This window comes from Myxocyprinus asiaticus, chromosome 6 (assembly GCF_019703515.2).
Source record: "Myxocyprinus asiaticus isolate MX2 ecotype Aquarium Trade chromosome 6, UBuf_Myxa_2, whole genome shotgun sequence".
Lineage (NCBI taxonomy): Eukaryota > Metazoa > Chordata > Actinopteri > Cypriniformes > Catostomidae > Myxocyprinus > Myxocyprinus asiaticus.
The window spans coordinates 30917042-30931366 of NC_059349.1; the positions used below are offsets into that span (position 1 = coordinate 30917042).

The following is a 14325-nucleotide window of genomic DNA, read 5'->3' on the forward strand; positions in this document are numbered from 1 at the left end:
GAGACATGGTGAGAGCGAAAGCATTTTACATTGCCAGGTTTAAATCACATCTGTAAAGGATGTCGTAAAGTTTCAAGCTGAAAGTTGATGTTAAGTTGCAGTAAGTCTGTGTCAAATCTCTTAATTCGGCAAAAAATATTCACAATCAGGTCTACTTACCAATGAATAAAGGCAAAAAGGCCAAAAATAAAAAAGAAAACCCACAATAGCATGGAATGGGTCAATGTTTTGAGATGCCATTGATTATGGAAGGCTCCACTAGAATATTTACTGATTGTCTCTGTGGAATCATCAGAGAATGATTCATTCTACAATAACACACCATAGGAAGCACAGATACAGTTTCTCCATTAAACAGATTTCTGGTTCACAAAGGAACTTACAATTTATTGTGCTATCCTCTGTGGACTACAATTGATGGACCCTCGCATTTTTGAGGAGCTTTCATGCATGTTGTTTCCTCCTTTGAAAAAATAAAAAATTAAAAAAGCTCCTTGCTACTTACACAATTCATCTTTTCTTGCAGTGACTTTCAGAGGATCTTAGTCAAGAATTAACCCTCATGTTCTGTTAAAATTAACTTTAATGTTTTAATGTTTGGGGTCATAGGGACCCCAAATGTTGTCCATGCAAAAATAATAATAGTAATTTCAAAATTATTATACAAAATTAACATCTTACTTTCTCTTAAAGTTCTTCTAAAATGTTTATCTGATCTAATCAGAACCCAGTAGGAAAATTGAAACCATATTTTATATCATAAAAAAGAACTTCTCAGAAAATTGCTTCTATTGAGAATAGTAACACTATTTCTCCTTGGGGTTAATTTAACCTCAGCAAAAACACATTGTAAAAAAAAAAATACATTAAACAAATCAATATCAAACCAGGCAGAAGTGTACTCCTATACTGTATACACCAATCAGATAATCTTAGCATGAGAAAATTTCATGCATTTATACCTGGTTTTATTTGAATGTTGTCTGAGAACCCAAACAGAAATAATGTAACATTTTTCAGTGAGGACACTCACTGCTTAATAAAAAATAAAAATAGCCTTGCTTTCCAGAAAAAAAATATATATATATATATATATATATATATATATATATATATATATATATAAAACAATTATTTTCAACAACATTTACAGAGGTTTACCCTTAAAACAACAAGAAAAAAAAATTGTCAGTGGGGTAAGAAAAATGAACTTATCTCTTTGAATAAAGTTGATTTTTCTAACCTAATTTGTTTTTGTCTTGTTTTAAGCATACACCTCACGAACGTTTGTCAGATTTCTGTAAACACTAGACATTAATATATTAATATCTTATGTCTTATGTCAAGTAAATATATCTTGTTTTAGGAATGTTTAAAATCTTTTTACTGGAAAACAAGACAAAAATACTGGGGAAGACCATGAATTTTGCAGTGCTAAAGTATGTTGTCAAGTTGATTTAAAAAAAAATAAGTATTACGTTTTTATAAGATCAAGAAAAGGCATGCCTTATCGACCTGATACTTGAATGTTAAGTTTGTTTTTCAAGCTATTAAAATGGCCTTAGGATCTCTCAGAGGGTTAAAAGAATGGATTTGGATTTGTGTTAGACAAACAAAAAGAGGATAGTGTTTATTGCTCTCATGAGTGGGGCTTGAACTTAGGCATCCACATTTAAATTCCAATCTATCATGCAGGAAATGTGAGAACTATCACTCTCAGTTGTATCTAAAAAATAAAATCAATAAACCTTCATTCAGAAAAATGTTTATGGATGGACTTACATAGCACACTCAAGTACTCTCGCAAAACCAGGGCAGATAAACAAATTGTTCTTGTGATACTGCAGTATCAACACATCATGGAAACATAGCACTGTATGTCCTGAGCTACACTGCTGGGGGAAAAACGCACAAGCTCTGGCCTACTTGATATGATATACCACTCGCCTACGGTGTGTATCCTAATTTAATGTCTCCCCTCCTACCTCCTTTGTTTTCACTCTGTGCTTAGTAACAATTTGGTTCAATTTCTACAGTTGTGGTGTTTGTTTATGTCAAGTTGAATGTGCCTGGAGGGAGTTTGTCCCAGTTTGAATGCACCAATCTGCAGTGTGTTCATCCCAGAGCAAATCTGGTGCAGGATAAATATGCTTGGCTTATATGTGTTTGTTTGCAGCTGAGTGTGCCAGGATGGAGTGTGTGTATATGTGAACCTCTATCTGTACTGTAAAAGGTAAAATGGTTTGCAGCATCTGTTCCAGCTGTTAATATGTCTATAGTTTAACAGTGCCCTGTCAGCCACAACACGAGCTGCTGACCCAAGAGACTCAACTCAGCACCAATACACACTTCCATCACTTTGAAATCCACTGTGAAACCCAGCCATTTTATACAGAATTGCTTCATGTGTACTCCACTCTGCATTTATTAGGTTGGCTTAAAAAGAGCCAACCTACTGATCTACTATTTAAGCTTATTAATTTTTTAATTCTTCTTCTTAGACAAATTTATCAAGTTTTATGCTATGTCTTTTCTAACTGATCGGAATTACAGTATTCCCGTATCAGATTTCCAAACAGGACTGATTTTAAATTGACTGTCATTCAAGGTGTGAAAACTTTTACCTGTAATAACTCCTTTAGAGGTTTCAATCTACTTACTATCACTCCACCACACATACTTTCTATGTATCTATCACTCCATCACTTTCTTTTCTATCTTTCCATCACTCCACTCTTTTTGTTCTTTCTTTCACTTAATTAATTTAACACCCTAGCAACTGCATACAACCTAGCAACCATTTAGTGCACCCTAGCAACCAAAACCCATTGACTGCCATTCAAAATGGCTTAGATGGATATCTCCTGATCAGAATGTCACAGAGTCTTCAGGTGTGACTCATTACATTCAGTCCAGCAAGCAGCCTTTTTAGGGTACATTTACACAACAACGATGTACTAAAAACGGAAAACACCTATATTGCTCTCTCAATATATGGATCATCGTTTTGTTGGTTGGTTGCATATCTGTTACTGGGTGAGATTGACCCTACAGTACATGACAAATCAAAGATTAAGAATCACAATTTGCTGTTTGTGACTAAAGCTGTGTGAGAGACATGGTGAGAGCGAAAGCATTTTACATTGCCAGGTTTAAATCACATCTGTAAAGGATGTCGTAAAGTTGCAAGCTGAAAGTTGACGTTAAGTTGCAGTAAGTCTATGTCAAAATTCTTAATTCTGCAAAAAATAATTCACAATCAGGTCTACTTACCAGTGAATAAAGGCAAAAAGGCCAAAAATAAAAAAGAAGACCCACAATAGCATGGAACGGGTAATGTTTTGAGATGCCATTGATTATGGAAGGCTCCACTAGAATATTTACTGATTGTATCCGTTGGCATAGTCATCAGAGAATGATTCATTCTACAATAACACGCCATAGGAAGCACAGATATAGTTTCTCCATTAAACAGATTTCTGGCTCACAAAGGAACTTACAATTTATTGTGCTACCCTCTGTAGACCACAATTGATGGGCCCTCGCATTTTTGAGGAGCTTTCATACATGTTGTTTTCTCCTTTGAAAAAATAATAAAATAAAAAAGCTCCCTGCTACTTACACAATTCATCTTTTCTTGCAGTGACTTTCAGAGGATCTTAGTCAAGAATTAACCCTCATGTTCTGTTAAAATTAACTTTAATGTTTTAATGTTTGGGGTCATAGGGATCCCAAATGTTGTCCATGCAAAAATAATAATAGTAATTTCAAAATTATTATACAAAATTAACATCTTACTTTCTCTTAAAGTTCTTCTAAAATGTTTATCTGATCTAATCAGAACCCAGTAGGAAAATTGAAACCATATTTTATATCATAAAAAATAACTTCTCAGAAAATTGCTTCTATCGAGAATAGTAACACTATTTCTCCTTGGGGTTAATTTAATCTCAACAAAAACACATTGTAAAAAAATACATTAAATCAATCAATATCAAACCAGGCAGAAGTGTACTCCTATACTGTATACACCAATCAGATAATCTTAGCATGAGAAAATTTCATGCATTTATACCTGGTTTTATTTGAATGTTGTCTGAGAACCCAAACAGAAGTAATGTAACATTTTTTCATTGAGGACACTCACTGCTAAGTAAAAAATAAAAATATTCTTGCTTTCCAGAAATATATATATATATATATTAGGGGTGTAACGGTACATGTCACGGTTCGGTGCATGCAGTCAGACGAAGAATACATCTGAGTCAGTCACAAGCAATCCACGCGTCAATCCAGAAGGGGGCACACGCGGTAATGCAATGCTGTTTGCTAACCGCCACAACAGGAAAAAGAGCAGAAGAAGAAGAGACCATCTATGCACCAACCCAAAACTAGAATGGCTTCTCCTAATGCACAAGTTTATTTTTCATTATTCTATTTATTTTGTACTTTTATAACACAAGAGATGCTTTTCAGTTTTGTAGCTGATTGTGACCAAATACCTTTTGTTTTTTATCAAAATATGGCCTATGCAAGAGTGCATTCTGTTTACTGCTTAGTGCTTAATACACTAAAGGAGGCTGTACTGTATCAACTACCTCAGGGGAATCTAAATGCCGCTAGGTGGAACAAACTGTAATTTGCACTACTCTCTGTTCAAAATAAATGAAAAGAAACCTAGCGTTTGGGATTTGTTGCTTTTTTCTGTTGTACCGATCTCGTATCGAACCGTGACTCCAAAACCGTGGTACGTACCAAACTGTGACTTCTGTGTACCATTATACCCCTAATATATATGTATAAACAACAATTATTTTCAACAAAATTTACAGAGGTTTACCCTTAAAACAAGAAGAAAACAAAACAAAAATTGTCAGTGGGGTAAGAAAAATAAACTTGTTATCCCTTTGAATAAAGTTGATTTTTCTAACCTAATTTTTTTTTGTCTTGTTTTAAGCATATACCTCACTAAATGTTGTCAGATTTCTGTAAACACTAGACATTAATTTATTAATATCTTATTTCTTATGTCAAGAAAATATATCTTGTTTTAGGAATGTTTAAAATCTTTTTACTGTAAAACAATACAAAAATACTGAGGAAGACCATGCATTTTGCAGTGCTAAAGTATGTTGTCAAGTTGATTTTTTTTGATAAGTATTACGTTTTTATAAGATCAGGAAAAGGCATGCCTTATCGACCTGAAACTTGAATGTTAAGTTTGTTTTTCAAGCTATTGAAATGGCCTTGGGATCTCTCAGAGGGTTAAAAGAATGGATTTGGATTTGTGTTAGACAAACAAAAAGAGGATAGTGTTTATTGCTCTCATGAGTGGGGCTTGAACGTAGGCATCCACATTTAAATTCCAATCTATCATGTAGGAATTGTGAGAACTATCACTCTAAAAAATAAAATCAATAAACCTTCATTCAGAAAAATGTTTATGGATGGACTTACATGGCACACTCAAGTACTCTCGCAAAACCAGGGCAGATTGTGGCAGCGGGGGCGTGGTCAAGCGTCCGCCTGGAGAGAGAGAAAGCAGTAAGGGCACTTGCACCTGAGCTAGATTATGTGTAACACTTGTCTCTAATTCCAGTGAGCATGGGGAGAGTGGCATATAAGCAGCCACGCCACCAGCAGAGAGAGAGAGAGAGAGAGTCTGGCACAAGGAAGGCCACGGTGCTCCTGAAGCTGCTACGTTTAATCTGTTATGTTTGTGAAGCATGTGTTTAAGTTACTATGTGCCTGTGAAGCTAATGAATTTAAGTCAACGTACCTGTGAAGCTGACGGGTTTGTGCAGTTGTAAAGCATTGAAGTGGCTGATTAAAAGTTCTACCTGAGCCTGGAAAAACCTGCTTCCTGGTGTTCTCCTTCCCTTCTGTTTGTGAGCTGTTACACTGGTGCTGAAACCCGGGATCTTGAAGTACACCCCATGGAGTCCTCCCCGTTGGCAGAGATCCTCAAATCCCTCCCTGGCTTACACCAGGCCCACCAACAATCCCTGCTTGAGCTCTGGCAAGATCAAGATCGCCGGTTCTTTGAGATCCTTCGGGCTCAATGCATGCGATCCGGAGCCTTCTCAGCCAGGAGAGAGCCCCGGCCACCTCCCCAGACAACCACAGCCCCATACCCCCACCCACGCTTCTGAAGATGGGGGCCGAGGACGACCCGGAAGCCTTCCTCGACTTGTTTGAGGACATATGGAGCTGGCTGCATGATCAGTGGGCGGCCAGGCTTCTCCCATTGCTGTCCGGGGAAGCCCAGCTCGCAGCACAACAACTGCCGGCGGCGAACCTCCTGGCTTATGAGGACCTGAAGAAGACCATCCTGCAGCAGGTTGGCTGCAGTCCGGAGCATCATCGCCATCTCTTCTGGACAATGAAGTTGGAGATGACCGGCCGCCCATTTGCCTTCACCCAACGGCTCCGAGATGCCTGCCGGAGATGGCTGCTGGCGGGGGATCGTGACGTCAAGGGAATAATCGATCAGGTGGTATTGGAGCAGCTCGTCCATCGGCTACCATGGGGAACAGCGGAATGGGTCCAGTGCCACCGCCCGGCGTCGCTGGAGGAGGCTGTTCGATTGGCGGAGGACCATATGGCAGTGTACCAGAGGGCAGAATAGCCCTCCCACTTTCTCTCCCCTCCCCCTGTGTTTTCCCCATTCTCTTCCCCCTCCCCTCTTCTCTCTCACTCTGCTCTCTCCCCAGAGCCCGTTCCTGCCCCGTGGAGGTGAGGAGTCCCGCCACTGAAGCCAGTTCCCTGCGCCCGGGGTGTTGCATCGCCCGCAGCAACGATAGTGCCCCGCCGCTCTCCCCCTCAGGTGGAAGTGTCCGCCAACGCAGGTACTGGCGTGGTGCCTGGGCCGGTCTGCCAGAGTTGCGGGGATCCGGGACACTTCCGGGATCAATGCCCTGTGATGGAGCTGGGAACGGTGGTCCGGATCTCTGACACTCTGCAGGCTACCCCCGATCGGGTCGTAGCATACCGGATACCAGTAAGTGTCAAGGGGGTTACTCACCAAGCATTGTTGGATACGGGTTGTAATCAAACCACTATCCACCAATGCTTGGTTCAGCACGAGGCTTTGGGCACAGCTAAAACAGTGAGGGTGAAGTGTGTGCATGGGGATATTCACAACTACCCTGTGATGACCCTTGTGATTAAATTTTGGAGAACAAAACATAGAGTGGAGGCCGCGGTTAGATCCCGCCTCACCCATCTGCTGATTTTGGGGACTAATTGGCCTGAATTTAGAAATGTATTAAAGGGAATATGCGCGGATGGGTCCTGCACTAAAGCAATGAGATGTGAAATGTGCGATGTTTTGGCAGGGGAGGCGGAGCCAGGGCCGTCTTCGTCTGCTCCACGTCAGGATGATGTGGGGGGGGGGAGGCTGCAGCCCTTCCCGTCCTCAGGGAATTTCCCGAAGGGGATTTCCCTTTGGAGCAGTCACAAGACGAAACCCTCAAGCATGCCTTTGACCAAGTGAGAGTGATCGATGGTCAACAACTCCAGCCGAATGTCGCCCTTTCATATCCTTATTTCGCAATTATAAACGAGCGGTTGTATAGAGTGACACAGGGTGCTCAGACAAAGAAAGATACAACCCAGCTCTTAATACCGCGGAGCCGTCGGGAAATGGTGTTCCAGGCGGCTCATTATAATCCTATGGCGGGTCATCTAGGGGAAAGAAAAACACTGAACCGCCTAATAGCCCGTTTTTATTGGCCGGGCATTGGCAGTGATGTCCGCAGGTGGTGTGTGGCATGCCGCGAATGTCAGCTGGTGAATCCACCGGCCACCCCAAAAGCGCCATTGCACCCTCTTCTGCTGATAGAGGTCCCCTTCGAGAGAATTCGAATGGACCTCATTGGGCCATTAGAGCGGTCAGCACGTGGACATCGCTTTGTATTGGTCCTAGTGGACTATGCAATGCGATATCCAGAAGCAGTGCCTCTGCGCAACATCTCAGCACACAGCGTTGCGGAGGCACTCTTCAAAATAATCTCCCGTGTGGGGATTCTGAAAGAAATCCTCACTGATCAGGGCACAACTTTTATGTCACGGACACTACGTGAGTGGGGGTGGTGGTATGTAGCCGTCCCTACCGATTGCCCGAGCACAAAAAAAAAGTGTCCGGGAAGAATTGGATGCAATGCTCGATATGGGGGTAATAGAGGAATCTCACAGCAATTGGTCCAGCCCGGTTGTTCTAGTTCCTAAGAGCGATGGGTCTGTACGGTTCTGTGTGGATTATAGAAAAGTCAACGCGGTGTCTAAATTTGACGCATACCCAATGCCTCGCATTGATGAGTTGCTCGATCGGTTGGGCACTGCTCGATTTTATTCGACACTGGATTTGACAAAGGGTTACTGGCAGATCCCCTTGACACCAATTTCCCGTGATAAAACAGCCTTCTCCACACCGTTTGGATTACACCAATTTGTGACATTTCTGTTCGGTTTTTTTGGAGCCCCGGCTTCGTTTCAGCGTATCATGGACCGACTCCTCAGACCGCATTCGGCTTACGCCGCTGCCTACTTAGATGACATCATCATTTACAGTAATGATTGGCAGCAGCACATGCAGCATCTGAGGGCGGTTCTGAGATCGCTGAGACGAGCGGGACTCACAGCAAACCCCAAGAAGTGCGCGATTGGGTGGGTGGAGGTACGGTATCTGGGGTTCCACTTGGGCCATGGGCAGGTGTGTCCCCAAATTGCAGCGATTGCGACCTGCCCGAGACCTAAGACCAGAAAGGAGGTGAGACAGTTCCTGGGGCTGGCTGGCTATTATAGGAGATTTGTGCCTAACTATCTCCAGCTCACTGACTGATCTCACTAAAAAGGGAGCTCCAGACCCGGTCCAATGGATGGAGCAGTGTCAACAGGCGTTCATGCAGGTTAAAGCCGCACTTTGTGGGGGACTGCTTTTACATTCACCCGATTTCTCTCTCCCTTTTGTCTTGCAGACGGACGCATCAGACAGAGGGCTGGGGGCCGTACTCTCACAGGTGGTGGAGGGGGAGGAGCGCCCAGTGCTGAACATTAGCCGCTAGCTCTCGCTGAGGGAGACTAAATACAGCACCGTAGAGAAGGAGTGTCTCGCCATCAAGTGTGCGGTCCTCACTCTCCGGTAGTACCTGTTGGGGTGGGCCTTCTCCCTCTGCTTGGATCACGCCCCACTCCAATGGCTCCAACGCATGAAGGATACCAACGCGCGGATCACCCGTTGGTATCTGGCTCTTCAGCCATTTAAGTTCAAGGTGGTCCACAGACCGGGAGCGCAGATGGCTGTCGCTGAGTGGCATATAAGCAGCCACCCCACCAGCAGAGAGAGAGAGAGTCTGGCACAAGGAAGGCCACGGTGCTCCTGAAGCTGCTACGTTTAATCTGTTATGTTTGTGAAGCTGATGAGTTTACGTTACTATGTGCCTGTGAAGCTAATGAATTTAAGTCTACGTGCCTGTGAAGCTGACATGTTTGTGCAGTTGTAAAGCATTGAAGTGGCTGATTAAAAGTCCTACCTGAGCCTGGAAAAACCTACTTCCTGGTGTTCTCCTTCCCTTCTGTTTGTGAGCTGTTACACAGATAAACAAATTGTTCTTGTGATACTGCAGTATCAACACATCATGGAAACATAGCACTGTATGTCCTGAGCTACACTGCTGGGGAAAAAACGCACAAGCTCTGGCCTACTTGATATGATATAACACTCGCCTACAGTGTGTATCCTAATTTAATGTCTCCCCTCCTTCCTCCTTTGTTTTCACTCTGTGCTTAGTAACAATTTGGTTCAATTTCTACAGTTGTGGTGTTTGTTTATGTCAAGTTGAATGCACATGGAGGGAGTTTGTCCCAGTTTGAATGCACCAACCTGCAGTGTGTTCATCCCAGAACAAATTTGGTGCAGGATAAATATTCTTGGCTTATATGTGTTTGTTTGCAGCTGAGTGTGCCAGGATGGTGTGTGTGTATGCATGAACCTCTATCATTACTGTAAAAGGTAAAATGGTTTGCAGAATCTGGTCCAGCTGTTAATATGTCTATAGTTTAACAGTGCCCCGTCAGCAACAACACGAGCTGCTGACCCAAGAGACTCAACTCAGCACCAATACACACTTCCATCACTTTGAAATCCACCTTGAAACCCAGCCATTTTATACAGAATTGCTTCATGTGTACTCCACTCTGCATTTATTAGGTTGCTTAACGACCATTTAGTGCACCCTAGCAACCAAAACCCATTGACTTTCATTCAAAATGGCTTAGATGGATATCACCTGATCAGAATGTCATAGAGACTTCAGGTTTCACTCATTACACTCAGTCCAGCAAGCAACCTTTTTAGTATCACCCTGGAAACTGCCTAGTAACCAGATGGGGTTACCCTAGCAACCAAGTAACAAATCAAATATCTCTGCACCAGAATATCGTAGAGACTTCCAGTTTCATTCATTTCACTCAGTTTAGCAAGGAGCCTATTGAGTATCACTTGGTAACTGCCTAGCAACCAGATGAGGTTACCCTAGCAACCAAGTAACAAGTCAGATATTTCTGCATTAGAACATCATAGAAACTTCAAGTTTCATTCATTTGACTCAGTTTAGCAAGGAGCCTTTTGAGTATCACCTTGGCAACTGCCTAGCAACCAGATGGGGTTACCCTAGCAACCAAGTAACAAATAACAAATCTCTGCACCAGAACATAATTGACTTCGGTTTCGTTCACTTGACAAGGGTAGCAAAGAGCCTTTTGAGTATCACCATGGTAACTGCCTAGCAACCAGATGAGGTTACCCTAGCAACCAAGTAACAAATCAGATATTTCTGCATTAGAACATCATAGAGACTTCTGGTTTGTTCATTTGACTCAGAGTAGCAAGGAACCTTTTGAGTATCACCTTGGCAACTGCCTAGCAACCAGATGGGGTTACCCTAGCAACCAAGTAACAAATCACATATCTCTGCACCAGAATATCGTAGAGACTTCCGGTTAATTTATTTGACTCAGGGTAGCAGGGGGCCTTTAAAGTATCACCTTTGTAACTGCCTAGCAACCAGATGGGGTTACCCTAGTAAACAAACAAGGAGCCTTTTAAATATCACCTTGGTAACTGCCTAGCAACCAAGTAACAAATCACACATCTTTGCACCAGAACATCGTAGAGACTTCCGGTTTCATTAATTTGACTCAGGGTAGCAAGGAGCCTTTTGAGTGTCACCTTGGTAACTGCCTAGCAACCAGATGGGGATACCCTAGCAACCAAGTAACAAATCACATATCTCTTTACCAGAACATCGTAGAGACTTCTGGTTTCGTTCATTTGATTCAGGGTAGCATGGAGCCTTTTAAGCATCACCTTGGTAACTGCCTAGCAACCAAATGGGGTTACCCTAGCAGCTAAGTAAAAAATCACATATCTCTGCACCAGAACATCATAGAGACTTCCGGTTTCATTAATTTGACTCAGGGTAGCAAGGAGCCTTTTGAGTGTCACCTTGGTAACTGCCTAGCAACCAGATGGGTTTCCCCTAGCAACCAAGTAACAAATCACAAATCTCTGCACCAGAACATCATAGATTCTTGTGGTTTCATTCACTTGACTCAAGGTAGCAAGGAGCCTTTTGAGTATCACCTTGGTAACTGCCGAGCAACCAGATGGGGTTACCCTAGCAGCTAAGTAACAAATCACATATCTCTGCACCAGAATATTGTAGATACCTCCTGTTTCATTCATTTGACTAAGTGTAGTTAGGAGCCTTTTGAGTATTACCTTGGTAACTGCCTAGCAACCAAATTGGCTCACCCTAGCAACCAAGTAACAAAACACAGATCTCTGCACCAGAACATCATTGAGACTTCTGAGTTGGGTCATTTGACTCAAGGTAGCAAGGAGAATTTTGAGTATCACCTTGGTAACTGCCAAGCAACCAGATGGGGTTACCCTAGAAACCAAGTAACAAATCACATATCTCTGCACCAGAATATTGTAGAGATTTCTGGTTTTGTTCATTTGACTCAGGCTAGCAAGGAGCCTTTTGAGTATTACTTTGGTAACTGCCTAGCAACCAAATGAGCTCACCCTAGCAACCAAGTAGCAAAACACATTTCTTTACCAGAACATTGTAGAGACTTCCGGGTTGGGTCATTTGACTTAGGGTAGCAAGGAGCCTTTTAAGCATCACCTTGCTAACTGCCTATCAACCAGATGGGGTTACCCTAGCAATCAAGTAACAAATCACATATCTCTGCACCAGAATATTGTAGAGATTTCTGGTTTTGTTCATTTGACTCAGGCTAGCAAGGAGCCTTTTGAGTATTACTTTGGTAACTGCCTAGCAACCAAATGAGCTCACCCTAGCAACCGAGTATCAAAACACATATCTCAGCTCCAGAACACCATAGAGACTTCCAGTATGGGTCATTTGACTCAGGCTAGCAAGGAGCCTTGTTAGTATCACCATGGCAACTGCCTAGTAACCAAATGCAAAAGCCTAGTCTAGCAAAGCAACATGCTAGAAACATGCTAAAATATGCTAGCAATGTCTAGCTAAATGTTAAAACATGCTAGCAACATTCTAAAACATGTTAGCAATGCCTAGCTAAGCATTATATCTATCAATAATCTTTCATAATAGGCTATTTCAAGCCAACATAAAGTTTGTCCTGATGAACTTTACTTCTGTAGTTTATCATGTGTTATTGCTTATTCAGTCTTTCTCCCACTGGGGCCTTTGGGACTATTGTGTCCCTCCACTGAAGCAGCAGATCTCTAATGGTGGTTTGTCTTCTAGTGGTGTCTTCAGTGCTAAAACTCTATGAGACTAGTTGGACAGTAATACCCTGCTCGGTCACTCTCACAACTCTTTTATCCTATCTTTGATCTCTAATCCCCTGTTAACGGGTATCATATGAAGGTTTTGATAGGATTATGAGGCCATATTATAATGTTCAAAGCAGGAGTTTTATCATAGTGTGTTGCCAACCTGGTCTCATTGTGAAAACGTGACTCTGTATTAATTTTTTTGCAAAACTTGTAAAACGTGTCTCCAGGTACAATTCCCTGCAGTTTTCAGGAGAAATGAACACTAGAGGTGCTACAACAACTGCGTTTTATTCACTTCCATTCAAATCATGACTTTAATGGCTGATTATGACATTATAAATACTTATTTTTCTTTCTATTACTCAGAACCTTTTATGATATCGACACACTTTTACTTAAACACATCTGTTGAAAAACAATACATTTTCAACACAATACATATCGCGTTATACAGGGGCCACAATAATCAAAACAAGCAAGTACAAGTACCCCCCCCCCCCATTATTTATACCATGATCAATGGAATTATGTAAAGGCCTATAGCATTTTCACATAGTAAAGCAGTGGTGCAGACTCACACCATCAAATCTTAAAAAATAATTTCTGTGCTACATAATCTTTTTTGATCGACTTTTCTCATTAGCTTCAATAAAAACAGGAGGTTAGATGACAAAATGTGGAAGAGTGGTGCTGAATAAGGTGAATACTATAATATAATATGGTGCAGAACAGTACAGTATAATGAAGCATAGCATAGTATAGCTATATTTATTTTCTGTATTTGTCCTAAGCTACTGCTGCCACCAAATTGTTATACAAACATGGCATTGTGTCTTATGCTCTTGGCTGAGAGTTAACTCCATTCCATCTTTGTGTAGTAGTTAGCCATCCTCTATCTACCTGTGGGTGAGGCTTAACCTACCTGATGTTTCACACTTTCACTAGAAAGGGCTGACTATCTGTTGTTCGATAGGAAATTTACTCAGAGCACAAAGAAAAGGGCTTACCCTGCTCTGCATCAGTGTCTGTTCCTGTTTAGGTTATTTACTTTTTTTCTCTGTTTTGTGGCTACTAGCTGAATACTAAGAGCCTGTTTAACATGAACATTTTGCTTTTTTTAGTTAGTTGTCTGCTGAAATCCCCTGTCCTGGCAGGTGGCTTCTGCTCTCAATGAGCTGGGTGCAATCTCTATGACATTCTCTGGGGCTGAACACTGCCATGTGTTTATTTGTTCTGGCGGATTGAGGTATCTGTTTGCATATTTTCTCTCACTCCCACTGGTCTTGTCCATTTAAAAAGGGAACATTGCATTTTTTTAATATATAAAAACTGTCCGTCTTACACTTTCACACATAACGTCTCGGTTACGGATGTAACCTCGGTTCACTGAGATGAAGGGAACGAGACACTGCATCATGGGGAAATTCCTTTTCCAACGACCTAGTTGAAACCCTTCTACAATAACAGCAATTATAAGATTGGCCATGGTG

At 41.9% G+C, this 14325-nt stretch overlaps 1 protein-coding gene across 1 annotated transcript in view; it reads left to right on the forward strand.

Annotated features, from left to right (window-relative positions):
* Positions 1-14325, forward strand: part of LOC127442357 (cadherin-18-like) — a 109697-nt gene that overhangs the window by 52056 nt on the left and 43316 nt on the right. The window lies entirely within an intron of this gene.